At 55.8% G+C, this 26,244-nt stretch overlaps 2 long non-coding RNA genes across 3 annotated transcripts; both read left to right on the top strand.

Annotated features, from left to right (window-relative positions):
• The first annotated feature begins 7,170 nt into the window (after nucleotides 1-7,170).
• Nucleotides 7,171-9,765, top strand: LOC139675044 (uncharacterized). Its single transcript, XR_011698411.1, has 3 exons — nucleotides 7,171-7,367; nucleotides 7,578-7,663; nucleotides 8,990-9,765. It is a non-coding gene; the product is annotated as an uncharacterized lncRNA (long non-coding RNA).
• Nucleotides 9,766-19,198: 9,433 nt separating this feature from the next.
• LOC139675011 (uncharacterized) lies at nucleotides 19,199-23,180 on the top strand. 2 transcript variants are annotated; one of them, XR_011698403.1, is made up of 4 exons: nucleotides 19,199-19,429; nucleotides 20,037-20,134; nucleotides 20,345-20,430; nucleotides 21,757-23,180. It is a non-coding gene; the product is annotated as an uncharacterized lncRNA (long non-coding RNA). The 2 variants fall into 2 exon arrangements; XR_011698402.1 differs by lacking the exon at nucleotides 19,199-19,429 and having other exon boundaries at nucleotides 19,923-20,134.
• The last annotated feature ends 3,064 nt before the right edge of the window (nucleotides 23,181-26,244 follow it).

Raw genomic sequence — 26,244 nt, 5'->3', positions numbered from 1 at the left:
CAAGTGGGACATCATCTTGCTACTCCCCAAAGCACTGCAGGGATGTGGGAGTAGCTTAGTGCTGGTTCAGTTCTCTGGGAAATAACCACGTTGCAGAGGTTTAAGAATCAGTAACAATTGTATTGTCTTTTAAATGCTAGGGTCTTTTAAATGCTGGGTCCTGCAGTCCCGGCATGATGAGGGAAAGAGGAACTTGAGTTCTTCTGAGAAACCTTCTGTTATTCCTTGTGCAGTCTTTTTTTCCTGTTCTATGAGTCACGGCTCACTCTCTCTCTAACAAAATCTGTTAGAGAGTTAGACTGCGCTTTAGAATTTGGGTCTGTTCCCTACAAAGTTTTGCAACGTCCGAAGGAGTGGAGCGCTGACTGCTGTCAGCAAAGCTGATTTGTTAATACTCTGTCAGATTTCCCTCAGCTTTGGGCAGGAAAGGCAAGGGTTTGGGTCAGGAATTGTGAAAGCAGCGCCTGTGTGCCTGTTGCTTCTTGTGTGTGTGTGGCAGGGCTGGGACAAGGGCTCGTGCAGGAACCTCCAGAGCCAGGAGGAACAGCAGCAATTTGTGGAGAAAGAAAACTCCAGGTGTTAAGTGCTGCCAAATTTGTTCTTGCCTTATCCTGTGCTCTGTAATCAGTAACAGGTGACGTGCAGAAATGTCCTAGGGCCAGGGGAGAGCTGAGCTCGGTGCGGGTGCTGCACAGGGCACAGACGCAGGGGTGGAGTGGGAGTCTTTGGGACTTCTCAGAGGGAAGGGAGGGCTGGATGTGTCAGAGGGAGCCATCGACTTGTGCTCACTTGAACACACTTGTGCAGGTCCCTGGGATCCAGTGTAAAGTGCAGGTGTCCTCGTGTTCAGGGGTGAAGGGTCTGAGAGGGACTGTACTTCCTGTGACTCTGCAGGGCACCAGGAATGAGAGGAACTGTGATGTCCGAGGTGTGTCCCGTCCAGTCGTTTTTCCCTCTGGGAACATAGAGCCTGTGGGCGGAGCTGTGAGTGTTTGGATGAGCAGCTGAGTGTCCCTGAGCCCTCTGCTGTGTCTGTGCTGCTCTGTCTGTGCCTGCTGAGTGTCCCTGAGCCCCCTGCTCTGTCTGTGCTGCAGGTTCTGTGCCTGCTGAGTGTCCCTGAGCCCTCTGCTGTGTCTGTGCTGCTCTGTCTGTGCCTCCTGAGTGTCCCTGAGCCCTCTGCTGTGTCTGTGCTGCTCTGTCTCTGCCTGCTGAGTGTCCCTGAGCCCTCTGCTGTGTCTGTGCTGCAGGTTCTGTGCCTGCTGAGTGTCCCTGAGCCCTCTGCTGTGTCTGTGCTGCAGGTTCTGTGGATCCTGAGTGTCCCTGAGCCCTCTGCTGTGTCTGTGCTGCTCTGTCTGTGCCTGCTGAGTGTCCCTGAGCCCTCTGCTGTGTCTGTGCTGCTCTGTCTGTGCATGCTGAGTGTCCCTGAGCCCTCTGCTGTGTCTGTGCTGCAGGTTCTGTGCATGCTGAGCACCAGCCTGAATGCAGTGACAATCTGGAAAAGAATTGCTTTTCTTGGGATTGTATCTCGGCAGTTTGAGCTGCTAAAAAATGAGGGCATTGCTGATGCTGTTAATATGAGCAGCTGCATTGTGCCTGGAAAGGACCCAGACCCACAGTCCTAGTGCAGCTTCCCTGGGACAGGGACAGTGCCCGGAGTTAAGCAAGTCCCTGCAAAGGATGGAGTAAATCTGCTCCTTGCATCTGCAAGGAAAGACTGAGTAGTAGGGAAGGGGAGCATTTATATGCTGTATTGAGATTTCCATCTGCTCCCAGGTGCAGCAGTGATGGGGTGGCTGGGTTTGGTCTGGGCCTGTGAGGATCAGCCCTAAACAACCCCACCTCACCAGAGGGCCCTGAACCCTCAAGGGAAATGTCCAGTAGGAACCAGACCGGTCGGTAGTTATTGCAGAGGAAAAACCATGCGAAAGAAAAGGTACTTCTGTTCTTCGTGGCAATCCTGTAATGCCTTGTGCAGTCTCTGTGTGCTGTTCTTGGAGTGACCACCCAGTGTGTGTCTAACAAAACCTGTTAGAAAGGTAGTCAGGGATTGGAATTGGGGTCTGATCCCTACAGACTCTTGCAAAGCCTGAAGGACTGCAGTGATGAGTGTGCTCAGCAAAGGAGGTTTCTCAGTATCTGCTCAGATTTCCCTCAGCTCTGGGGGCCTGGTGGCCAGCTGGAGGTGGCGGGGACACACATGGGACCCCTTGAGCTTTGTGGGAGGAGCTGGGGGTTGGCACGGTGCGATTTTTTGTTCTTTGGGTTTTTTTCTTGGTTTTCTGATTTCCTTTTTGAGCTCTGTGGTGCTAGGGAGAAAAATCTGGAAACAAATCAAACTGAAGGGATTTGCTGAGTTGCTTTGCAGAGAAGTGCCACCTTCAGAGGATGCACAAATCCACCAGGAAGTCAACGAAGGAGCTGTGGAAAGTGCAGCAGAGTGCAGGGAGCAGCCACTGTCCCAGCTCCCTGGTTTTGGGGGCATTAGTCCACCTACGGAAAGGAAAAAAGCCTCCCCGTCTTGTTTTCAGCCCTGCAGAGGAATGTCGTGTTCCAGAATTTCGGAGGGATTTGTGTGTGTCCTGTGCTGGCAGCTGCGTGTCTTGGGAGGCCATGGAGTGACATACATTGGGGGGACATGGGGGGACAAGGGGAGGACACGGGGGGGGACACGGGGAGGACATGGGGGGACATCAGGGGGACATGGGAAGACATCAGGGGGACATGGGGGTACATCGAGGGGACATGGGGAGGACATGAGGGAGATGGGGTGGACATGGGGGACGCAGGGGACATGGAGGAAACATGGGGGGAACATTGGGGACATGGGAAGGCTATGGGGGGACATGCAGGGGACATGGGACGTCCAGGGAAGTCCGAGAGGGCCCAGGGGTGTCCAGAGGGGTCCAAAGCGTTTTGAGGGGTCCAGGAGAGTTCAAGTTGGTCCAGGAGGGTCCAGGGGTTTTCCCTGGGGGTGTGAGGGGGTGGTCCATGGGGGCCCTAGGAGGATTCAGGGTGGTCCAGGAATGTTCAGGAGGGTCCAGGGGGTTTTAAGGGAGTGGAAGGCGGTTTCAGAGGGGTCCAAGGGGGTCCAGGAGAGATTCGGAGGGTCCAGGGGGTTTTGGGGGGGGTCCAGGAGTGTCCAGGGGAGTCTCAGAGGTGTCCAGAAAGGTTCGAAGGGGTCCAGAAGGGTCTAAGGAGGGTCCAAGGGGTCCCAGGCAGGTTTGAGAGGGGTCCAGGGGGCTTCAGGGGGTTTGGAGGGGTCCAGGGGAGTCCAAGTGTGATTCAAGAGGGTCCAAGGTTTTTGAGAGTGTCAAGGGGGGCTGGGGGGGGGTGCAAGGTGGTCCAAGAGAGTTGAGGAAAGTCCAAGGGGGATTCAGGGGGGTCCAGGGGAGTTCAGGAGGGTCCAAAGCGATCCAGGAGAAGTCAGAGAGAAATGAGGGGGGTCTCACAGTGGATTGTGGGTCTCAGAGGAGTCACAGGGAGGTAAGGGGAGGTAAGAGTGGTCAGGGGGTGCCTGGGGAACTCAGGGACCCCCATTGCCCACAGCCCAGCAATGTCGGCCCTCGGGAACCTCCCTTGGGGACCCCGGGTGCCCGAAATGTCGTCCCTCGGGAACCCCCCCTTCGAGGAGCCCCAGCGCCCGAGGTGTCGCCCCTCGGCAACACCCCCTTGGGGAACCCCGGCGCCCCAGGTGTCGCCCCTCGGCCAGCACGCCCTTGGGGAGCCTCGGCGCCCGAGGTGTCGCCCCATGGACAACCTCCTTGGGGACCCCAGAGACCCCCAGAGACCCACCCAGGGACCCCCCAGGGACCCCCAGAGAGCCCAGAGATTCCCAGACACTCCCAGGGACCCCCAGGGTCCCCCAGGAAGCTACAGAGATCTCCCAGAGAACCCCCAGTTTCCCCCAGAAACCCCCCAGAGACTGTCAGAGACCCCCAGACACCCCAGGGACCCCCCTACACCCCCCCGACACCCCCAAGGGACTCCCAGACGCCCCCACGGACCCCTAGGGCCCCCTCAGGGACCCCCAGAGACCCCCAGAGACTCTCAGAGACCCCCCAAGGACCCCCAGAGAGCCCACTGGGACTCCCCAGGGACCCCCCAGAGACTCCCCATAGATCACCAGGGACCGCCCAAGGACCCCCGCAGACCCCCAGAGACTCCCAGGGGCCCCCAGAAACTCCCAGAGATCCCTCAGGGACCCGCAGAGACCCCTCAGGAACCCCCAGAGACTCCCAGACACCCCAGAGACTCCCAGAAACCCTCAGAGACCCCCCCCAGGGACCTCCAGAGACTCCAAGAGACCCCCACGGACCCCCCAGGGACCACCAGAAAGCCCCAGAGACCCCCCAGGGACCACCAGAGACCCCCCAGAGATTCTCAGAGACCTCCAGGGACTCCCAGACACCCACCGAAATCCCCCAGGGACCCCCAGAGACCCTCCATAGATCACCAGGGACCGCCCAAGGACCCCCACAGACCCCCAGACACCCGCAGAGACTCCCAGGGGCCCCCAGAAACTCCCGGAGACCCCTCAGGGACCCGCAGAGACCCCTGAGGGACCCCCAGAGACTCCCAGACACCCGCCAGGAACCCTCAGATGCCCTGAGGGACCCCCAGAGGCTCCCAGACACCCGCCAGGAACCCTCAGATGCCCCCAGAGACCCCCAGAGATCCCCAGAGACCCCCAGACCCCTCCAGGGACCCCCAGACACCCCCAGAGACCCGCAGGGACCCCCCAGAGACTCTCAGAGACCTCCAGGGACCCCCAGACACCCGCCAGGGCCCCTCAGATGCCCCCAGAGACCCCCAGGGACCCTCCAGAGACCCCCAGAGACCCCACAGGGACCCCCAAGGACCCCATAGGGACCCCCACAGATCCCCAGAGACCCCCCCTGTGACCCCCAAAGAACTCCCCTGGGGATCTCCTGGGACCCCCCAGAAACCCCTAGACATCCCCAGAGACTCCCAGAGACCCCCCAGGGACGCTCAGACCCCCCCAGAGACTCACAGAGACCCCCAGAGACTCTCAGAGATCCCCCAGGGACCCACAGGAACCCCTCAAAGATCCACCAGAGACCCCCCAGGGACCCCCAAAGAACTCCCCTGGGGATCCCCTCGGACCCCCCAGAAATCCCCAGACACCCCCAGAGACCCCCCAGGGACCCTCAGACACCCCCAGAGACTCACAGAGACCCCCAGAGACCCTCAGGGACCCCCCAGGGACCCCCATAGACCGCCCAGAGATCACGAGATGCCCCCCAGGGACCTCCAGAGACCCTTCCAGAGATCACGAGAAACCCCTCCGAGACCCCCAGGGACCCACCTTGGGACCCCCAGAGGACCCCAGGGACCCACAGGAACCCCTCATAGATCCACCAGAGACCCCCATAGATCCCACAGAGACCTCCAGAGAACCCCAGAGACCACCATAGATGCTCCAGAGACACCCCAGAGACCCCCACAGAGATCCCCGGTGCCCGAAATGTCGTCCCTCGGACAACTCCCTTGGGGACCCCCGGTGCCCAAAATGTCGTCCGTCGGGGAACCCCCTTGGGGACCCCCGGTGCCCAAAATGTCGTCCGTCGGGGAACCCCCTTGGGGACCCCCGGTGCCCAAAATGTCGTCCCTCCGGGAACCCCCTTGGGGACCCCCGGTGCCCAAAACTGTCGTCCGTCGGGGAACCCCCTTGGGGACCCCCGGTGCCCAAAATGTCGTCCGTCGGGGAACCCCCTTGGGGACCCCCGGTGCCCAAAATGTCGTCCGTCGGGGAACCCCCTTGGGGACCCCCGGTGCCCGAAATGTCGTCCGTCGGGGAACCCCCTTGGGGACCCCCGGTGCCCAAAATGTCGTCCCTCCGGGAACCCCCTTGGGGACCCCCGGTGCCCAAAACTGTCGTCCCTCGGCAATCCCCCCTTGGGGAGTCCCGGCGCCCGAGGTGTCGCCCCGCCGCAACCTCAACCCGATGACTCTCGGCGCCCGAGGTGTCGGCCCTCGGCAACCTCGCCTTGCGGACCCCCGGCGACCGAGGTGTCGCCCCTCGTCACGCCCCTCCTTGGGGACCCCCGGCGGGCATTGGAGGTGGTGGGGGCTGGACTACGATGCAGTTCGTGGACATGTCCGGCAGGCGGCGCCAGCGAGGGAGAAGGGCCGGCGAGGGCGGGATTCGAACCGGCGTTTGGGCAGCGGTATCTGTATCGCTACTGCGCACGTGCGGATTAGAGAGCTTCGGCGGTACTGCGCAAGCGCGGAGTACGGAGCGCCGTCGGTACTGCTCATGCGCGGAGTACAGCGCGCCGTCCCAACTGCGCACGCGCGGAGTACAGAGCGCTGTCGCTGCTGCGCATGCGCGGAGTACAGAGCGCCGTCCCTACTGCGCACGCGCGGAGTGCAGCGCGCCGTCGGTACTGCGCACGCGCGGAGTACAGAGCGGCGTCGCTATTGCGCATGCGCGGAGCACAGCGCGCCGTCCCTCCTGTGCTCGCCCGGAGTCCGCCTCTCTGTCTCTCCTGCTCGATGCCACATCCCGTGTTCGTTCATGGCGCTGTTTTCCCGCACCTGCCGCAGCCGGTGCCGCGGGAGCGCGCGGGGAACATCCCGCCGCCGGTGCGGCTGCTGCAGAGGCGTTCCTGGAGCGCGGCGCCGGCACCATCGCCCGCAGCGCCGCCGCCAAGATCGTGAGTGCCGGGGCCGCGGGGCAGGGGCTGGGCTGGGCTGGGCCTCAGTGGCGCTCCATACACGGACAAATACTCTGCATGCAGCTCGGTGGGTGCTTTCCCGTCCTGGGGGTGAGGTGAATCCTGGGCTCCTGTGCTTTTGTCAGCCGAGATGGAAAATTCCTGCACTTGGTTTTGGCAAGTGGCAGTTTCCCAGAATTTTCTTGCCTTGTTTCCTTCCTGTGGAACATGTGGACCAGCAGAACTCTCAGGGCTTGTGTTCAGAACAGGCTTGAGGAGAGTGAGTGAGTGAGTGAATGAGTGAGTGGAGTGAGTGAATGAGTGAGTGAATGAGTGAGTGAGTGAGTGAGTGAGTGAGTGAGTGAGTGAGTGGAGTGAGTGAGTGGAGTGAGTGAGTGGAGTGAGTGAGTGAGTGAGTGACTGAGAAGGAGCCTCAGCGTGTCTTCCTTGTCCTGCACTGCAGGATCAGAATCCTGGTTTAGGTTAGGGATGCTTTTGCACTGGTGTGTGTCTTCGATGGTCAGAGCCAACTTTCTGCTGGGCCACTTAGGAAGAACAGTTGCCTAGAGCTTCATGTTTGCTTTCCTTGCAGCCTGGAGTGTTGGGGGGATTCCTGAAGCTGATTGCCTTGAAAGCCAGTGATCCCCAAGGCTTTGACCTGCTAAACAGCATCATGGAGCATATGCCCCCGTGAGTATGAGCTCAAATTGCATTCAAAACTGACTTCTGTGGGCTGTGGTTCTGCAGTGTGCAGTCATGCCAAAGGTTAACACTTCAGGAGCAAAAATGTCACATTTATCAGTTAAAGAGATGGGAACAACTTTATCTGTGTTTTCTGTAAAGTGACAGCACCAGTCAAAGCCCACTGTGAACTGAATAACTGTTCTTTTAAATTTCCAGTGAATCAGTTGACTGGTACAGGAAACAGGTCTTCATTCTGCTATTCCAAAGACTTCCAAGTTCCAAACCAACAAAACTTATCAAAAGTAAGTTCCTTGCTCTGAAAAGCTCCAGTGTGACACGAGTGGTTCAGAGTGTGCAGTTGCAGAGATCAGGCATCCTGTACATGGGTGGGACTCTGGTGGCTCCAGGGACTTGCTCCAAATGCTCTGGAGTCAAGGGGGCATAAAGGGCAGTGGCCACAGCAGGTGACACTCCATGAAAACTGAGGGAATGGAACTAAAGGACTTGTGTAGTTCTCCTCCTTTCCTGGTGTGTGTGATGTCGTTACTTGTCTGAAAGTGTCTCCATTTAATCTCCAGCTAATAGCAACACACTTGCCCTGCCACACAGCACAGCCATTCTGACCACTGCTCTCTGCAGTTTGTGTTCATGCTGGGAAACATTCCATGCTTTTGTGTCATTTTGGCCTTCATGGGAATAAAGTTATGAGGAAGGGTTTACGTTCCTCTGTCAAAGCTGTGACACACTGTTGAAATCATCCCCAGGCAGATGGCCATGCTGATGAAATTCGTGATGTTATCTCTACACAGATCACACAAGGTCTGTTATTAATCCTTTAAAATCTGCTTGATGCCTCCTGTAGAGGAGCAAGAATTACAGGGTTCTTCCAGTGGTGTTCCACCAAGCAAATGGAAGTGGTGCTTCCAGCGTTCCACGTTTCAGTGTTGTGGTGCCCGAGAAGATGAGCAGTTTTTAGGCAAACTTTGGAGCAGCAAGTTAATGCCCTTCAGTAAAAGGGAACATTTATGAAGGCTGCCCTTTCTGTCTCCTTCTTAGAATGCATTTTGCTGCTGACTCTAAAGGAATTCTCTTGTTTTCATCTGGAGTTTTACTTCATCCTTTTTCTCGTTGCTTTCTCGTCTTCATTAACTAGTATGGCACAGGAAATGGGGCATGAGCTCTGCAGGAAATACTTGGCAGCATACAGCCAAAGGGAGTGTGTTCTGTTGGCTTGGGTTGTATTTCAGGCTGCTGTGCAGTTTTTGCCTTTGAAGCAGGAAAGAGTTGTCTCTCTGGCTGAAATGGCAAAGGAGGTTTGGCGCTAATCTGACTGCCCGGGTGCCTCTCCTTTTGGGGTTCATTTCTGATTTTCTGCCCACAGTTCCTCACTGATAGTTCAAGTTACTGATCTCCTGAGCGGGTCATAAAAGGGAAGGATTGCTGTCTCTGGTTTTTATCCTTTGTAACAAGTTTATGTGTGTAAACATCTATGTAAGAGGGCAGCAATTGTTAAGAAACAAATTGTCTTGTGTTCTCTGTTTCCTGGTGCTTTGTGTGGTTTCTGCTTTTCTTTGGTCACCATAGGGTGATAAATCGTTCTGATACTTTTTCTCTAACTGTCATACTAGGATGTTTGAAACGGGCTTGGAGAAAATGATGATTCCTGAAATCCAGAAAGAGTCTGGGACAAGTTGAAAAGCAGATCCGTGCTGTTGGCATCACAAAGACATTAACAGAATGTCCTCCCATGATGGACACTGAGTACCCCAAGCTGTGGTAGGTGCCACACTTCTTCAGGGTCTGCTGGTGATGCTGTTGGAGGTCTGGAAAGTAGGAGCTTTCACGAGAATAGGCCCCTCCAATAAACTCCTTTGGCATTTCTTCAGGCCCACTGTTGTGGTGAGACTCAGCTTGAGGCTTTTCATACCTTTTCATCCTTCACTGCACAAAGGGAAGTGTGTTTTCAAAGCAAATGGCAGAGCTGGTTTGAGATGTGTTTGAGCCTGGATTTGGCTGAGTAGAGCTCCACTGAAGGGAATTAGGCTACTGTCAGCTTGCATTCCTTCTGGAAAGCTGGGCCCACTTTTGACTTGTAACTGTCATAGTCAGGAGGCCTGAGAATACTCACAACCTGACAGGCTGTAGTGTCTTAGCCTGAAAGTGGAATCTGGGGGAAAGCTCTGGAGACTGAAAGGCAGTCCAGCAGTCTGGGGGCTCAGGTAGCCTGAACTGAATGACAGTAACCGGGTCCTGGACTAGAACTCTTTTTGAATGTACTTAGAGAAAAACTGTAATCTGGAAAAGAATTGCTATTCTTGGGTTTGTATCACAGCAATTTGAGCTGCTAAAAAATGAGGGCATTGCTGATGCTGTTAATATGAGCAGCTGCATTGTGCCTGGAAAGGACCCAGACCCACAGTCCTAGTGCAGCTTCCCTGGGACAGGGACGGTGCCAGGAGTTAAGCAAGTCCCTGCAAAGGGGTTCCAGGTAATCTGAGCGTTCTTGTGAAGCACAGGCTGTCCTCACCTGTTCACTGTTCCCCTCCCCTCTCCCCCCAGGATTCCTTTGCTGCAGGCCCTCCCTCCTTGGCTTGTTCGAGCTGCCTGAGGATGACACGACCCCTGACAAGGAGCACTTCATTGACACAGAGGATACTCCAGGCTATCAGACTGCATTCTCCCAGCTGGCCTTTGCTGGGAAGGAAGAACATGATCCTGTGGGGCAAATGGTGAACAATCCCAGGATCCAGCTGGCCCAGTCTCTGCACAAACTGTTCACAGCGTGCCCAGGCAGGGTAGGTGGCTTGGGCTCTGCATCCCTGGGCTGCATTCAGCAGAGAAGAAATGCCTCTGTGAGAATGGTCTCTTGCTAAGCTTTGATAATCAGCAAAATGAAGTGTGTTGTAGGCAGAAGGCAAGATCTTGCTGTGTCTTCTTGTTCATTGGAACTTGGCTTTTGTAAGGTTTTCCTGGTAACCTCAGAAAGGCCTTATTTTTCACAGCACTTAGTTTAGCAATCAGCTCAAATATATGCTATTTTAAAGATGAAGATTTATCCACTTGATGGGCTATAAGTAATGGTTGTCTCCTGTTCAGTTGCATGGACTTGGGAGATTCAGGCAGCTCATATAAAATTAGACATTTTGAGTGCACAGTTAACTCTTACCCCATATAATGTTTGTTTTGTTCAAGATTTGGGTAAGAAAAGATTGTCTGAGAGATGAGCTGTTTCACCCTCAATAGCTGCTGCTCTGAGAGTGTCTGAGCTTGTGCCCTGTGCATGAAGAGCCATGGCAGTGGCTGAGTGTCCCTGAGCCCTCTGCTGTGTCTGTGCTGCAGGTTCTGTGCCTGCTGAGTGTCCCTGAGCCCTCTGCTGTGTCTGTGCTGCAGGTTCTGTGGATGCTGAGTGTCCCTGAGCCCTCTGCTGTGTCTGTGCTGCAGGTTCTGTGCCTGCTGAGTGTCCCTGAGCCCCCTGCTGTGTCTGTGCTGCAGGTTCTGTGGATGCTGAGTGTCCCTGAGCCCTCTGCTGTGTCTGTGCTGCAGGTTCTGTGCCTGCTGAGTGTCCCTGAGCCCTCTGCTGTGTCTGTGCTGCAGGTTCTGTGGATGCTGAGTGTCCCTGAGCCCTCTGCTGTGTCTGTGCTGCAGGTTCTGTGGATGCTGAGTGTCCCTGAGCCCTCTGCTGTGTCTGTGCTGCTCTGTCTGTGCATGCTGAGTGTCCCTGAGCCCTCTGCTGTGTCTGTGCTGCAGGTTCTGTGCATGCTGAGTGTCCCTGAGCCCTCTGCTGTGTCTGTGCTGCAGGTTCTGTGCCTGCTGAGTGTCCCTGAGCCCTCTGCTGTGTCTGTGCTGCGGGTTCTGTGGATGCTGAGTGTCCCTGAGCCCTCTGCTGTGTCTGTGCTGCTCTGTCTGTGCCTGCTGAGTGTCCCTGAGCCCTCTGGAGTTACAATCTGGAAAAGGATTGCTTTTCTTGGGTTTCTATCATGGCAATTTGAGCTGATAAAAAAATGAGTGCATTGCTGATGCTGTTATTATCAGTAGCTGCATTGTGCCTGGAGAGGACCCAGACCCACAGTCCTAGTTGTTATGGGTTTGGCCAGATGGGCCTAAATTTAGTTTTTAAAAGTTCAGCTAGGCCTGGGAATTGTCAGCTGACTTGAGCTGGACTGAGCTAGCTAACAGCTGACTTCTTCTGGCCAATAATATTGTATTCCATACCATATTGCATCATCTCAAAAGGGGTAAGAGCTGGTGTGTGGGAGTGGCTTAGGCAGTTGCTTCACAGCTGTGGTCCCAGCAAGACACTCTGCTGTCCCAGGAGGGATGGGGAGGCCCAAGCCCGGAGTACCAGCTTACCATCATGTTATCTTAGGGAAGTAAAGTGTTTGTTCTTAGCTTTTCTCTCTGCTTAAGTCTGTCTCTGAAGAATTGACTTCTCTAGAATGATTTGTAGTTGAAATGGTAGAATTTGTGTTTACTGGGAAGTGGGAAATTATTTCTTGTTATACATAACTTGTGTAAGTGTGTGTTATATTGTAGTTTCCTCTTAATTTTCTCTTTTCTGTGTAAATACATGTAGTTAGTTCCAGCATAAACCTGCTTTTGAGGTTTTTCCTTTTCTCTCTCTCTTCTTTTTTTCCCTTGGCTGGTTGGGGGGAGGAGGAACCCTCTTCACTCTGTCCTGGACAGTTGGCGTTTTGCCAGCTCAACCCAGGACACTAGTGCAGCTTCCCTGGGACAGGGACAGTGCCAGGAGTTAAGCAAGTCCCTGCAAAGGGGTTCCAGGTAATCTGAGCATTCTTGTGAAGCACAGGCTGTCCTCACCTGTTCACTGTTCCTCTCCCCTCTCCCCCCAGGATTCCTTTGCTGCAGGCCCTCCCTCCTTGGCTTGTTTGAGCTGCCTGAGGATGGCATGACACAACCCCTGACAAGGAGCGCTTCACTGACAGAGAGGATACTCCAGGCTATCAGACTGCATTCTCTCAGCAGGATCAGCCCTAAACTACCCCACGGTACCCCTGAACCCTCAATGGACACATCCAGCACCTGAACAGAAACCCAAGTCCTTATTTATTTACAGAGGCGAAATGATTGGTAATTGCTTATGATCTGTGGAGAATTTCCTTTGGAACGATCAGAGAGTTGTATCAAGGCAGAGCGTTTCTTTTGGTTCTTTTTCTTGTGGTTTGTAATTTCCTTTCAGGCTTGAATGAGTTTTTTGTGCTCCTGTTAGAAAAGCAGCATGATTTTACCTTCCTGTTTTGGGGGGCTTTGTTTGTTTCCATTGTTATCCCTGTTAAATCAGGCCTCCTGTGAATAGCCTGCGTTGTCCTACAGGACTGCTTTGTTTATGGATCAGAGAGAGAGAAGGGAACTGACTTTTCCTTCTCTTGAATTTTTCCAAGCACAAGTGGGACATCATCTTGCTACTCCCCAAAGCACTGCAGGGATGTGGGAGTAGCTTAGTGCTGGTTCAGTTCTCTGGGAAATAACCACGTTGCAGAGGTTTAAGAATCAGTAACAATTGTATTGTCTTTTAAATGCTAGGGTCTTTTAAATGCTGGGTCCTGCAGTCCCGGCATGATGAGGGAAAGAGGAACTTGAGTTCTTCTGAGAAACCTTCTGTTATTCCTTGTGCAGTCTTTTTTTCCTGTTCTATGAGTCACGGCTCACTCTCTCTCTAACAAAATCTGTTAGAGAGTTAGACTGCGCTTTAGAATTTGGGTCTGTTCCCTACAAAGTTTTGCAACGTCCGAAGGAGTGGAGCGCTGACTGCTGTCAGCAAAGCTGATTTGTTAATACTCTGTCAGATTTCCCTCAGCTTTGGGCAGGAAAGGCAAGGGTTTGGGTCAGGAATTGTGAAAGCAGCGCCTGTGTGCCTGTTGCTTCTTGTGTGTGTGTGGCAGGGCTGGGACAAGGGCTCGTGCAGGAACCTCCAGAGCCAGGAGGAACAGCAGCAATTTGTGGAGAAAGAAAACTCCAGGTGTTAAGTGCTGCCAAATTTGTTCTTGCCTTATCCTGTGCTCTGTAATCAGTAACAGGTGACGTGCAGAAATGTCCTAGGGCCAGGGGAGAGCTGAGCTCGGTGCGGGTGCTGCACAGGGCACAGACGCAGGGGTGGAGTGGGAGTCTTTGGGACTTCTCAGAGGGAAGGGAGGGCTGGATGTGTCAGAGGGAGCCATCGACTTGTGCTCACTTGAACACACTTGTGCAGGTCCCTGGGATCCAGTGTAAAGTGCAGGTGTCCTCGTGTTCAGGGGTGAAGGGTCTGAGAGGGACTGTACTTCCTGTGACTCTGCAGGGCACCAGGAATGAGAGGAACTGTGATGTCCGAGGTGTGTCCCGTCCAGTCGTTTTTCCCTCTGGGAACATAGAGCCTGTGGGCGGAGCTGTGAGTGTTTGGATGAGCAGCTGAGTGTCCCTGAGCCCTCTGCTGTGTCTGTGCTGCTCTGTCTGTGCCTGCTGAGTGTCCCTGAGCCCCCTGCTCTGTCTGTGCTGCAGGTTCTGTGCCTGCTGAGTGTCCCTGAGCCCTCTGCTGTGTCTGTGCTGCTCTGTCTGTGCCTCCTGAGTGTCCCTGAGCCCTCTGCTGTGTCTGTGCTGCTCTGTCTCTGCCTGCTGAGTGTCCCTGAGCCCTCTGCTGTGTCTGTGCTGCAGGTTCTGTGCCTGCTGAGTGTCCCTGAGCCCTCTGCTGTGTCTGTGCTGCAGGTTCTGTGGATCCTGAGTGTCCCTGAGCCCTCTGCTGTGTCTGTGCTGCTCTGTCTGTGCCTGCTGAGTGTCCCTGAGCCCTCTGCTGTGTCTGTGCTGCTCTGTCTGTGCATGCTGAGTGTCCCTGAGCCCTCTGCTGTGTCTGTGCTGCAGGTTCTGTGCATGCTGAGCACCAGCCTGAATGCAGTGACAATCTGGAAAAGAATTGCTTTTCTTGGGTTTGTATCACAGCAATTTGAGCTGCTAAAAAATGAGGGCATTGCTGATGCTGTTAATATGAGCAGCTGCATTGTGCCTGGAAAGGACCCAGACCCACAGTCCTAGTGCAGCTTCCCTGGGACAGGGACAGTGCCAGGAGTTAAGCAAGTCCCTGCAAAGGATGGAGTAAATCTGCTCCTTGCATCTGCAAGGAAAGACTGAGTAGTAGGGAAGGGGAGCATTTATATGCTGTATTGAGATTTCCATCTGCTCCCAGGTGCAGCAGTGATGGGGTGGCTGGGTTTGGTCTGGGCCTGTGAGGATCAGCCCTAAACAACCCCACCTCACCAGAGGGCCCTGAACCCTCAAGGGAAATGTCCAGTAGGAACCAGACCGGTCGGTAGTTATTGCAGAGGAAAAACCATGCGAAAGAAAAGGTACTTCTGTTCTTCATGGCAATCCTGTAATGCCTTGTGCAGTCTCTGTGTGCTGTTCTTGGAGTGACCACCCAGTGTGTGTCTAACAAAACCTGTTAGAAAGGTAGTCAGGGATTGGAATTGGGGTCTGATCCCTACAGACTCTTGCAAAGCCTGAAGGACTGCAGTGATGAGTGTGCTCAGCAAAGGAGGTTTCTCAGTATCTGCTCAGATTTCCCTCAGCTCTGGGGGCCTGGTGGCCAGCTGGAGGTGGCGGGGACACACATGGGACCCCTTGAGCTTTGTGGGAGGAGCTGGGGGTTGGCACGGTGCGATTTTTTGTTCTTTGGGTTTTTTTCTTGGTTTTCTGATTTCCTTTTTGAGCTCTGTGGTGCTAGGGAGAAAAATCTGGAAACAAATCAAACTGAAGGGATTTGCTGAGTTGCTTTGCAGAGAAGTGCCACCTTCAGAGGATGCACAAATCCACCAGGAAGTCAACGAAGGAGCTGTGGAAAGTGCAGCAGAGTGCAGGGAGCAGCCACTGTCCCAGCTCCCTGGTTTTGGGGGCATTAGTCCACCTACGGAAAGGAAAAAAGCCTCCCCGTCTTGTTTTCAGCCCTGCAGAGGAATGTCGTGTTCCAGAATTTCGGAGGGATTTGTGTGTGTCCTGTGCTGGCAGCTGCGTGTCTTGGGAGGCCATGGAGTGACATACATTGGGGGGACATGGGGGGACAAGGGGAGGACACGGGGGGGGACACGGGGAGGACATGGGGGGACATCAGGGGGACATGGGAAGACATCAGGGGGACATGGGGGTACATCGAGGGGACATGGGGAGGACATGAGGGAGATGGGGTGGACATGGGGGACGCAGGGGACATGGAGGAAACATGGGGGGAACATTGGGGACATGGGAAGGCTATGGGGGGACATGCAGGGGACATGGGACGTCCAGGGAAGTCCGAGAGGGCCCAGGGGTGTCCAGAGGGGTCCAAAGCGTTTTGAGGGGTCCAGGAGAGTTCAAGTTGGTCCAGGAGGGTCCAGGGGTTTTCCCTGGGGGTGTGAGGGGGTGGTCCATGGGGGCCCTAGGAGGATTCAGGGTGGTCCAGGAATGTTCAGGAGGGTCCAGGGGGTTTTAAGGGAGTGGAAGGCGGTTTCAGAGGGGTCCAAGGGGGTCCAGGAGAGATTCGGAGGGTCCAGGGGGTTTTGGGGGGGGTCCAGGAGTGTCCAGGGGAGTCTCAGAGGTGTCCAGAAAGGTTCGAAGGGGTCCAGAAGGGTCTAAGGAGGGTCCAAGGGGTCCCAGGCAGGTTTGAGAGGGGTCCAGGGGGCTTCAGGGGGTTTGGAGGGGTCCAGGGGAGTCCAAGTGTGATTCAAGAGGGTCCAAGGTTTTTGAGAGTGTCAAGGGGGGCTGGGGGGGGGTGCAAGGTGGTCCAAGAGAGTTGAGGAAAGTCCAAGGGGGATTCAGGGGGGTCCAGGGGAGTTCAGGAGGGTCCAAAGCGATCCAGGAGAAGTCAGAGAGAAATGAGGGGGGTCTCACAGTGGATTGTGGGTCTCAGAGGAGTCACAGGGAGGTAAGGGGAGGTAAGAGTGGTCAGGGGGTGCCTGGGGAACTCAGGGACCCCCATTGCCCACAGCCCAGCAATGTCGGCCCTCGGGAACCTCCCTTGGGGACCCCGGGTGCCCGAAATGTCGTCCCTCGGGAACCCCCCCTTCGAGGAGCCCCAGCGCCCGAGGTGTCGCCCCTCGGCAACACCCCCTTGGGGAACCCCGGCGCCCCAGGTGTCGCCCCTCGGCCAGCACGCCCTTGGGGAGCCTCGGCGCCCGAGGTGTCGCCCCATGGACAACCTCCTTGGGGACCCCAGAGACCCACCCAGGGACCCCCCAGGGACCCCCAGAGAGCCCAGAGATTCCCAGACACTCCCAGGGACCCCCAGGGTCCCCCAGGAAGCTACAGAGATCTCCCAGAGAACCCCCAGTTTCCCCCAGAAACCCCCCAGAGACTGTCAGAGACCCCCAGACACCCCAGGGACCCCCCTACACCCCCCCGACACCCCCAAGGGACTCCCAGACGCCCCCACGGACCCCTAGGGCCCCCCCAGGGACCCCCAGAGACCCCCAGAGACTCTCAGAGACCCCCCAAGGACCCCCAGAGAGCCCACTGGGACTCCCCAGGGACCCCCCAGAGACTCCCCATAGATCACCAGGGACCGCCCAAGGACCCCCGCAGACCCCCAGAGACTCCCAGGGGCCCCCAGAAACTCCCAGAGATCCCTCAGGGACCCGCAGAGACCCCTCAGGAACCCCCAGAGACTCCCAGACACCCCAGAGACTCCCAGAAACCCTCAGAGACCCCCCCCAGGGACCTCCAGAGACTCCAAGAGACCCCCACGGACCCCCCAGGGACCACCAGAAAGCCCCAGAGACCCCCCAGGGACCACCAGAGACCCCCCAGAGATTCTCAGAGACCTCCAGGGACTCCCAGACACCCACCGAAATCCCCCAGGGACCCCCAGAGACCCTCCATAGATCACCAGGGACCGCCCAAGGACCCCCACAGACCCCCAGACACCCGCAGAGACTCCCAGGGGCCCCCAGAAACTCCCGGAGACCCCTCAGGGACCCGCAGAGACCCCTGAGGGACCCCCAGAGACTCCCAGACACCCGCCAGGAACCCTCAGATGCCCTGAGGGACCCCCAGAGGCTCCCAGACACCCGCCAGGAACCCTCAGATGCCCCCAGAGACCCCCAGAGATCCCCAGAGACCCCCAGACCCCTCCAGGGACCCCCAGACACCCCCAGAGACCCGCAGGGACCCCCCAGAGACTCTCAGAGACCTCCAGGGACCCCCAGACACCCGCCAGGGCCCCTCAGATGCCCCCAGAGACGCCCAGGGACCCTCCAGAGACCCCCAGAGACCCCACAGGGACCCCCAAGGACCCCATAGGGACCCCCACAGATCCCCAGAGACCCCCCCTGTGACCCCCAAAGAACTCCCCTGGGGATCTCCTGGGACCCCCCAGAAACCCCTAGACATCCCCAGAGACTCCCAGAGACCCCCCAGGGACGCTCAGACCCCCCCAGAGACTCACAGAGACCCCCAGAGACTCTCAGAGATCCCCCAGGGACCCACAGGAACCCCTCAAAGATCCACCAGAGACCCCCCAGGGACCCCCAAAGAACTCCCCTGGGGATCCCCTCGGACCCCCCAGAAATCCCCAGACACCCCCAGAGACCCCCCAGGGACCCTCAGACACCCCCAGAGACTCACAGAGACCCCCAGAGACCCTCAGGGACCCCCCAGGGACCCCCATAGACCGCCCAGAGATCACGAGATGCCCCCCAGGGACCTCCAGAGACCCTTCCAGAGATCACGAGAAACCCCTCCGAGACCCCCAGGGACCCACCTTGGGACCCCCAGAGGACCCCAGGGACCCACAGGAACCCCTCATAGATCCACCAGAGACCCCCATAGATCCCACAGAGACCTCCAGAGAACCCCAGAGACCACCATAGATGCTCCAGAGACACCCCAGAGACCCCCACAGAGATCCCCGGTGCCCGAAATGTCGTCCCTCGGACAACTCCCTTGGGGACCCCCGGTGCCCAAAATGTCGTCCGTCGGGGAACCCCCTTGGGGACCCCCGGTGCCCAAAATGTCGTCCGTCGGGGAACCCCCTTGGGGACCCCCGGTGCCCAAAATGTCGTCCCTCCGGGAACCCCCTTGGGGACCCCCGGTGCCCAAAACTGTCGTCCGTCGGGGAACCCCCTTGGGGACCCCCGGTGCCCAAAATGTCGTCCGTCGGGGAACCCCCTTGGGGACCCCCGGTGCCCAAAATGTCGTCCGTCGGGGAACCCCCTTGGGGACCCCCGGTGCCCGAAATGTCGTCCGTCGGGGAACCCCCTTGGGGACCCCCGGTGCCCAAAATGTCGTCCCTCCGGGAACCCCCTTGGGGACCCCCGGTGCCCAAAACTGTCGTCCCTCGGCAATCCCCCCTTGGGGAGTCCCGGCGCCCGAGGTGTCGCCCCGCCGCAACCTCAACCCGATGACTCTCGGCGCCCGAGGTGTCGGCCCTCGGCAACCTCGCCTTGCGGACCCCCGGCGACCGAGGTGTCGCCCCTCGTCACGCCCCTCCTTGGGGACCCCCGGCGGGCATTGGAGGTGGTGGGGGCTGGACTACGATGCAGTTCGTGGACATGTCCGGCAGGCGGCGCCAGCGAGGGAGAAGGGCCGGCGAGGGCGGGATTCGAACCGGCGTTTGGGCAGCGGTATCTGCATCGCTACTGCGCACGTGCGGATTAGAGAGCTTCGGCGGTACTGCGCAAGCGCGGAGTACGGAGCGCCGTCGGTACTGCTCATGCGCGGAGTACAGCGCGCCGTCCCAACTGCGCACGCGCGGAGTACAGAGCGCTGTCGCTGCTGCGCATGCGCGGAGTACAGAGCGCCGTCCCTACTGCGCACGCGCGGAGTGCAGCGCGCCGTCGGTACTGCGCACGCGCGGAGTACAGAGCGGCGTCGCTATTGCGCATGCGCGGAGCACAGCGCGCCGTCCCTCCTGTGCTCGCCCGGAGTCCGCCTCTCTGTCTCTCCTGCTCGATGCCACATCCCGTGTTCGTTCATGGCGCTGTTTTCCCGCACCTGCCGCAGCCGGTGCCGCGGGAGCGCGCGGGGAACATCCCGCCGCCGGTGCGGCTGCTGCAGAGGCGTTCCTGGAGCGCGGCGCCGGCACCATCGCCCGCAGCGCCGCCGCCAAGATCGTGAGTGCCGGGGCCGCGGGGCAGGGGCTGGGCTGGGCTGGGCCTCAGTGGCGCTCCATACACGGACAAATACTCTGCGTGCAGCTCGGTGGGTGCTTTCCCGTCCTGGGGGTGAGGTGAATCCTGGGCTCCTGTGCTTTTGTCAGCCGAGATGGAAAATTCCTGCACTTGGTTTTGGCAAGTGGCAGTTTCCCAGAATTTTCTTACCTTGTTTGCTTCCTGTGGAACATGTGGACCAGCAGAACTCTCAGGGCTTGTGTTCAGAACAGGCTTGAGGAGAGTGAGTGAGTGAGTGAATGAGTGAGTGGAGTGAGTGGAGTGAGTGAGTGAGTGAGTGAGTGGAGTGAGTGAGTGAGTGAGTGAGTGGAGTGAGTGAGTGAGTGAGTGGAGTGAGTGAGTGGAGTGAGTGAGTGGAGTGGGTGAGTGAGTGAGTGAGTGAGAAGGAGCCACAACGTGTCTTCCTTGTCCTGCACTGCAGGATCAGAATCCTGGTTTAGGTTAGGGATGCTTTTGCACTGGTGTGTGTCTTCGATGGTCAGAGCCAACTTTCTGCTGGGCCACTTAGGAAGAACAGTTGCCTAGAGCTTCATGTTTGCTTTCCTTGCAGCCTGGAGTGTTGGGGGGATTCCTGAAGCTGATTGCCTTGAAAGCCAGTGATCCCCAAGGCTTTGACCTGCTAAACAGCATCATGGAGCATATGCCCCCGTGAGTATGAGCTCAAATTGCATTCAAAACTGACTTCTGTGGGCTGTGGTTCTGCAGTGTGCAGTCATGCCAAAGGTTAACACTTCAGGAGCAAAAATGTCACATTTATCAGTTAAAGAGATGGGAACAACTTTATCTGTGTTTTCTGTAAAGTGACAGCACCAGTCAAAGCCCACTGTGAACTGAATAACTGTTCTTTTAAATTTCCAGTGAATCAGTTGACTGGTACAGGAAACAGGTCTTCATTCTGCTATTCCAAAGACTTCCAAGTTCCAAACCAACAAAACTTATCAAAAGTAAGTTCCTTGCTCTGAAAAGCTCCAGTGTGACACGAGTGGTTCAGAGTGTGCAGTTGCAGAGATCAGGCATCCTGTACATGGGTGGGACTCTGGTGGCTCCAGGGACTTGCTCCAAATGCTCTGGAGTCAAGGGGGCATAAAGGGCAGTGGCCACAGCAGGTGACACTCCATGAAAACTGAGGGAATGGAACTAAAGGACTTGTGTAGTTCTCCTCCTTTCCTGGTGTGTGTGATGTCGTTACTTGTCTGAAAGTGTCTCCATTTAATCTCCAGCTAATAGCAACACACTTGCCCTGCCACACAGCACAGCCATTCTGACCACTGCTCTCTGCAGTTTGTGTTCATGCTGGGAAACATTCCATGCTTTTGTGTCATTTTGGCCTTCATGGGAATAAAGTTATGAGGAAGGGTTTACGTTCCTCTGTCAAAGCTGTGACACATTGTTGAAATCATCCCCAGGCAGATGGCCATGCTGATGAAATTCGTGATGTTATCTCTACACAGATCACACAAGGTCTGTTATTAATCCTTTAAAATCTGCTTGATGCCTCCTGTAGAGGAGCAAGAATTACAGGGTTCTTCCAGTGGTGTTCCACCAAGCAAATGGAAGTGGTGCTTCCAGCGTTCCACATTTCAGTGTTGTGGTGCCCGAGAAGATGAGCAGTTTTTAGGCAAACTCTGGAGCAGCAAGTTAATGCCCTTCAGTAAAAGGGAACATTTATGAAGGCTGCCCTTCCTGTCTCCTTCTTAGAATGCATTTTGCTGCTGACTCTAAAGGAATTCTCTTGTTTTCATCTGGAGTTTTACTTCATCCTTTTTCTCGTTGCTTTCTCGTCTTCATTAACTAGTATGGCACAGGAAATGGGGCATGAGCTCTGCAGGAAATACTTGGCAGCATACAGCCAAAGGGAGTGTGTTCTGTTGGCTTGGGTTGTATTTCAGGCTGCTGTGCAGTTTTTGCCTTTGAAGCAGGAAAGAGTTGTCTCTCTGGCTGAAATGGCAAAGGAGGTTTGGCGCTAATCTGACTGCCCGGGTGCCTCTCCTTTTGGGGTTCATTTCTGATTTTCTGCCCACAGTTCCTCACTGATAGTTCAAGTTACTGATCTCCTGAGCGGGTCATAAAAGGGAAGGATTGCTGTCTCTGGTTTTTATCCTTTGTAACAAGTTTGTATGTGCAAACATCTATGTAAGAGGGCAGCAATTGTTAAGAAACAAATTGTCTTGTGTTCTCTGTTTCCTGGTGCTTTGTGTGGTTTCTGCTTTTCTTTGGTCACCATAGGGTGATAAATCGTTCTGATACTTTTTCTCTAACTGTCATACTAGGATGTTTGAAACGGGCTTGGAGAAAATGATGATTCCTGAAATCCAGAAAGAGTCTGGGACAAGTTGAAAAGCAGATCCGTGCTGTTGGCATCACCAAGACATTAACAGAATGTCCTCCCATGATGGACACTGAGTACCCCAAGCTGTGGTAGGTGCCACACTTCTTCAGGGTCTGCTGGTGATGCTGTTGGAGGTCTGGAAAGTAGGAGCTTTCACGAGAATAGGCCCCTCCAATAAACTCCTTTGGCATTTCTTCAGGCCCACTGTTGTGGTGAGACTCAGCTTGAGGCTTTTCATACCTTTTCATCCTTCACTGCACAAAGGGAAGTGTGTTTTCAAAGCAAATGGCAGAGCTGGTTTGAGATGTGTTTGAGCCTGGATTTGGCTGAGTAGAGCTCCACTGAAGGGAATTAGGCTACTGTCAGCTTGCATTCCTTCTGGAAAGCTGGGCCCACTTTTGACTTGTAACTGTCATAGTCAGGAGGCCTGAGAATACTCACAACCTGACAGGCTGTAGTGTCTTAGCCTGAAAGTGGAATCTGGGGGAAAGCTCTGGAGACTGAAAGGCAGTCCAGCAGTCTGGGGGCTCAGGTAGCCCAAATTGAATGACAGTAACCGGATCCAGGACTAGAACTCTTTTTGAATGTACTTAGAGAAAAACTGTAATCTGGAAAAGAATTGCTATTCTTGGGTTTGTATCACAGCAATTTGAGCTGCTAAAAAATGAGGGCATTGCTGATGCTGTTAATATGAGCAGCTGCATTGTGCCTGGAAAGGACCCAGACCCACAGTCCTAGTGCAGCTTCCCTGGGACAGGGACAGTGCCAGGAGTTAAGCAAGTCCCTGCAAAGGGGTTCCAGGTAATCTGAGCGTTCTTGTGAAGCACAGGCTGTCCTCACCTGTTCACTGTTCCCCTCCCCTCTCCCCCCAGGATTCCTTTGCTGCAGGCCCTCCCTCCTTGGCTTGTTCGAGCTGCCTGAGGATGACACGACCCCTGACAAGGAGCACTTCATTGACACAGAGGATACTCCAGGCTATCAGACTGCATTCTCCCAGCTGGCCTTTGCTGGGAAGGAAGAACATGATCCTGTGGGGCAAATGGTGAACAATCCCAGGATCCAGCTGGCCCAGTCTCTGCACAAACTGTTCACAGCGTGCCCAGGCAGGGTAGGTGGCTTGGGCTCTGCATCCCTGGGCTGCATTCAGCAGAGAAGAAATGCCTCTGTGAGAATGGTCTCTTGCTAAGCTTTGATAATCAGCAAAATGAAGTGTGTTGTAGGCAGAAGGCAAGATCTTGCTGTGTCTTCTTGTTCATTGGAACTTGGCTTTTGTAAGGTTTTCCTGGTAACCTCAGAAAGGCCTTATTTTTCACAGCACTTAGTTTAGCAATCAGCTCAAATATATGCTATTTTAAAGATGAAGATTTATCCACTTGATGGGCTATAAGTAATGGTTGTCTCCTGTTCAGTTGCATGGACTTGGGAGATTCAGGCAGCTCATATAAAATTAGACATTTTGAGTGCACAGTTAACTCTTACCCCATATAATGTTTGTTTTGTTCAAGATTTGGGTAAGAAAAGATTGTCTGAGAGATGAGCTGTTTCACCCTCAATAGCTGCTGCTCTGAGAGTGTCTGAGCTTGTGCCCTGTGCATGAAGAGCCATGGCAGTGGCTGAGTGTCCCTGAGCCCTCTGCTGTGTCTGTGCTGCAGGTTCTGTGCCTGCTGAGTGTCCCTGAGCCCTCTGCTGTGTCTGTGCTGCAGGTTCTGTGGATCCTGAGTGTCCCTGAGCCCTCTGCTGTGTCTGTGCTGCTCTGTCTGTGCCTGCTGAGTGTCCCTGAGCCCTCTGCTGTGTCTGTGCTGCAGGTTCTGTGCATGCTGAGCACCAGCCTGAATGCAGTGACAATCTGGAAAAGAATTGCTTTTCTTGGGATTGTATCTCGGCAGTTTGAGCTGCTAAAAAATGAGGGCATTGCTGATGCTGTTAATATGAGCAGCTGCATTGTGCCTGGAAAGGACCCAGACCCACAGTCCTAGTGCAGCTTCCCTGGGACAGGGACAGTGCCAGGAGTTAAGCAAGTCCCTGCAAAGGATGGAGTAAATCTGCTCCTTGCATCTGTAAGGAAAGACTGAGTAGTAGGGAAGGGGAGCATTTATATGCTGTATTGAGATTTCCATCTGCTCCCAGGTGCAGCAGTGATGGGGTGGCTGGGTTTGGTCTGGGCCTGTGAGGATCAGCCCTAAACAACCCCACCTCACCAGAGGGCCCTGAACCCTCAAGGGAAGTGTCCAGTAGGAACCAAACCAGTCGGTAGTTATTGCAGAGGAAAAACCATGCAAAAGAAAAGGTACTTCTGTTCTTCGTGGCAATCCTGTAATGCCTTGTGCAGTCTCTGTGTGCTGTTCTTGGAGTGACCACCCAGTGTGTGTCTAACAAAACCTGTTAGAAAGGTAGTCAGGGATTGGAATTGGGGTCTGATCCCTACAGACTCTTGCAAAGCCTGAAGGACTGCAGTGATGAGTGTGCTCAGCAAAGGAGGTTTCTCAGTATCTGCTCAGATTTCCCTCAGCTCTGGGGGCCTGGTGGCCAGCTGGAGGTGGCGGGGACACACATGGGACCCCTTGAGCATTGTGGGAGGAGCTGGGGGTTGGCACGGTGCGATTTTTTGTTCTTTGGGTTTTTTTCCTGGTTTTCTGATTTCCTTTTTGAGCTCTGTGGTGCTAGGGAGAAAAATCTGGAAACAAATCAAACTGAAGGGATTTGCTGAGTTGCTTTGCAGAGAAGTGGCACCTTCAGAGGATGCACAAATCCACCAGGAAGTCAACGAAGGAGCTGTGGAAAGTGCAGCAGAGTGCAGGGAGCAGCCACTGTCCCAGCTCCCTGGTTTTGGGGGCATTAGTCCACCTACGGAAAGGAAAAAAGCCTCCCCGTCTTGTTTTCAGCCCTGCAGAGGAATGTCGTGTTCCAGAATTTCGGAGGGATTTGTGTGTGTCCTGTGCTGGCAGCTGCGTGTCTTGGGAGGCCATGGAGTGACATACATTGGGGGGACATGGGGGGACAAGGGGAGGACATGGGGGGGGACACGGGGAGGACATGGGGGGACATCAGGGGGACATGGGAGGACATCAGGGGGACATGGGGGTACATTGAGGGGACATGGGGAGGACATGAGGGAGATGGGGTGGACATGAGGGACGCAGGGGACATGGAGGAAACATGGGGGGAACATTGGGGACATGGGAAGGCTATGGGGGGACATGCAGGGGACATGGGACGTCCAGGGAAGTCTGAGAGGGCCCAGGGGTGTCCAGAGGGGTCTAAAGCGTTTTGGGGGGTCCAGGAGAGTTCAAGTTGGTCCAGGAGGGTCCAGGGGTTTTCCCTGGGGGTATGAGGGGGTGGTCCATGGGGGCCCTAGGAGGATTCAAGGTGGTCCAGGAATGTTCAGGAGGGTTCAGGGGGTTTTAAGGGAGTGGAAGGGGGTTTCAGAGGGGTCCAAGGGGGTCCAGGAGAGATTCGGAGGGTCCAGGGGGTTTTGGGGGGGGTCCAGGAGTGTCCAGGGGAGTCTCAGAGGTGTCCAGAAAGGTTCGAAGGGGTCCAGAAGGGTCTAAGGAGGGTCCAAGGGGTCCCAGGCAGGTTTGAGAGGGGTCCAGGGGGCTTCAGGGGGTTTGGAGGAGTCCAGGGGAGTCCAAGTGTGATTCAAGAGGGTCCAAGGTTTTTGAGAGTGTCAAGGGGGGCTGGGGGGTGGTGCAAGGTGGTCCAAGAGAGTTGAGGAAAGTCCAAGGGGGATTCAGGGGGGTCCAGGGGAGTTCAGGAGGGTCCAAAGCGATCCAGGAGAAGTCAGAGAGAAATGAGGGGGGTCTCACAGTGGATTGTGGGTCTCAGAGGAGTCACAGGGAGGTAAGGGGAGGTAAGAGTGGTTAGGGGGTGCCTGGGGAACTCAGGGACCCCCATTGCCCACAGCCCAGCAATGTCGGCCCTCGGGAACCTCCCTTGGGGACCCCGGGTGCCCGAAATGTCGTCCCTCGGGGAACCCCCCCCTTCGAGGAGCCCCAGCGCCCGAGGTGTCGCCCCTCGGCAACACCCCCTTGGGGAACCCCGGCGCCCAAGGTGTCGCCCCTCGGCAACACCCCCTTGGGGAACCCCGGCGCCCGAGGTGTCGCCCCATGGACAACCTCCTTGGGGACCCCAGAGACCCCCAGAGACCCACCCAGGGACCCCCCAGGGACCCCCAGAGACCCCAGAGATTCCCAGACACTCACAGGGACCCCCAGGGTCCCTCAGGAAGCTACAGAGATCTCCCAGAGAACCCCCAGTTTCCCCCAGAGACCCCCCAGAGACTGTCAGAGACCCCCAGACACCCCCAAGGGACTCCCAGACGCCCCCACGGACCCCTAGGGCCCCCCCAGGGACCCCCCAGAGACCCCCAGAGACTCTCAGAGACCCCCCAAGGACCCCCAGAGAGCCCACTGGGACTCCCCAGGGACCCCCA

This window comes from Pithys albifrons, chromosome 8, assembly GCF_047495875.1.
Source record: "Pithys albifrons albifrons isolate INPA30051 chromosome 8, PitAlb_v1, whole genome shotgun sequence".
Taxonomy (NCBI): domain Eukaryota; kingdom Metazoa; phylum Chordata; class Aves; order Passeriformes; family Thamnophilidae; genus Pithys; species Pithys albifrons.
The sequence above is the reverse complement of the archived record's forward strand: the minus strand, read 5'-3'. Positions and strand labels throughout refer to the sequence as shown.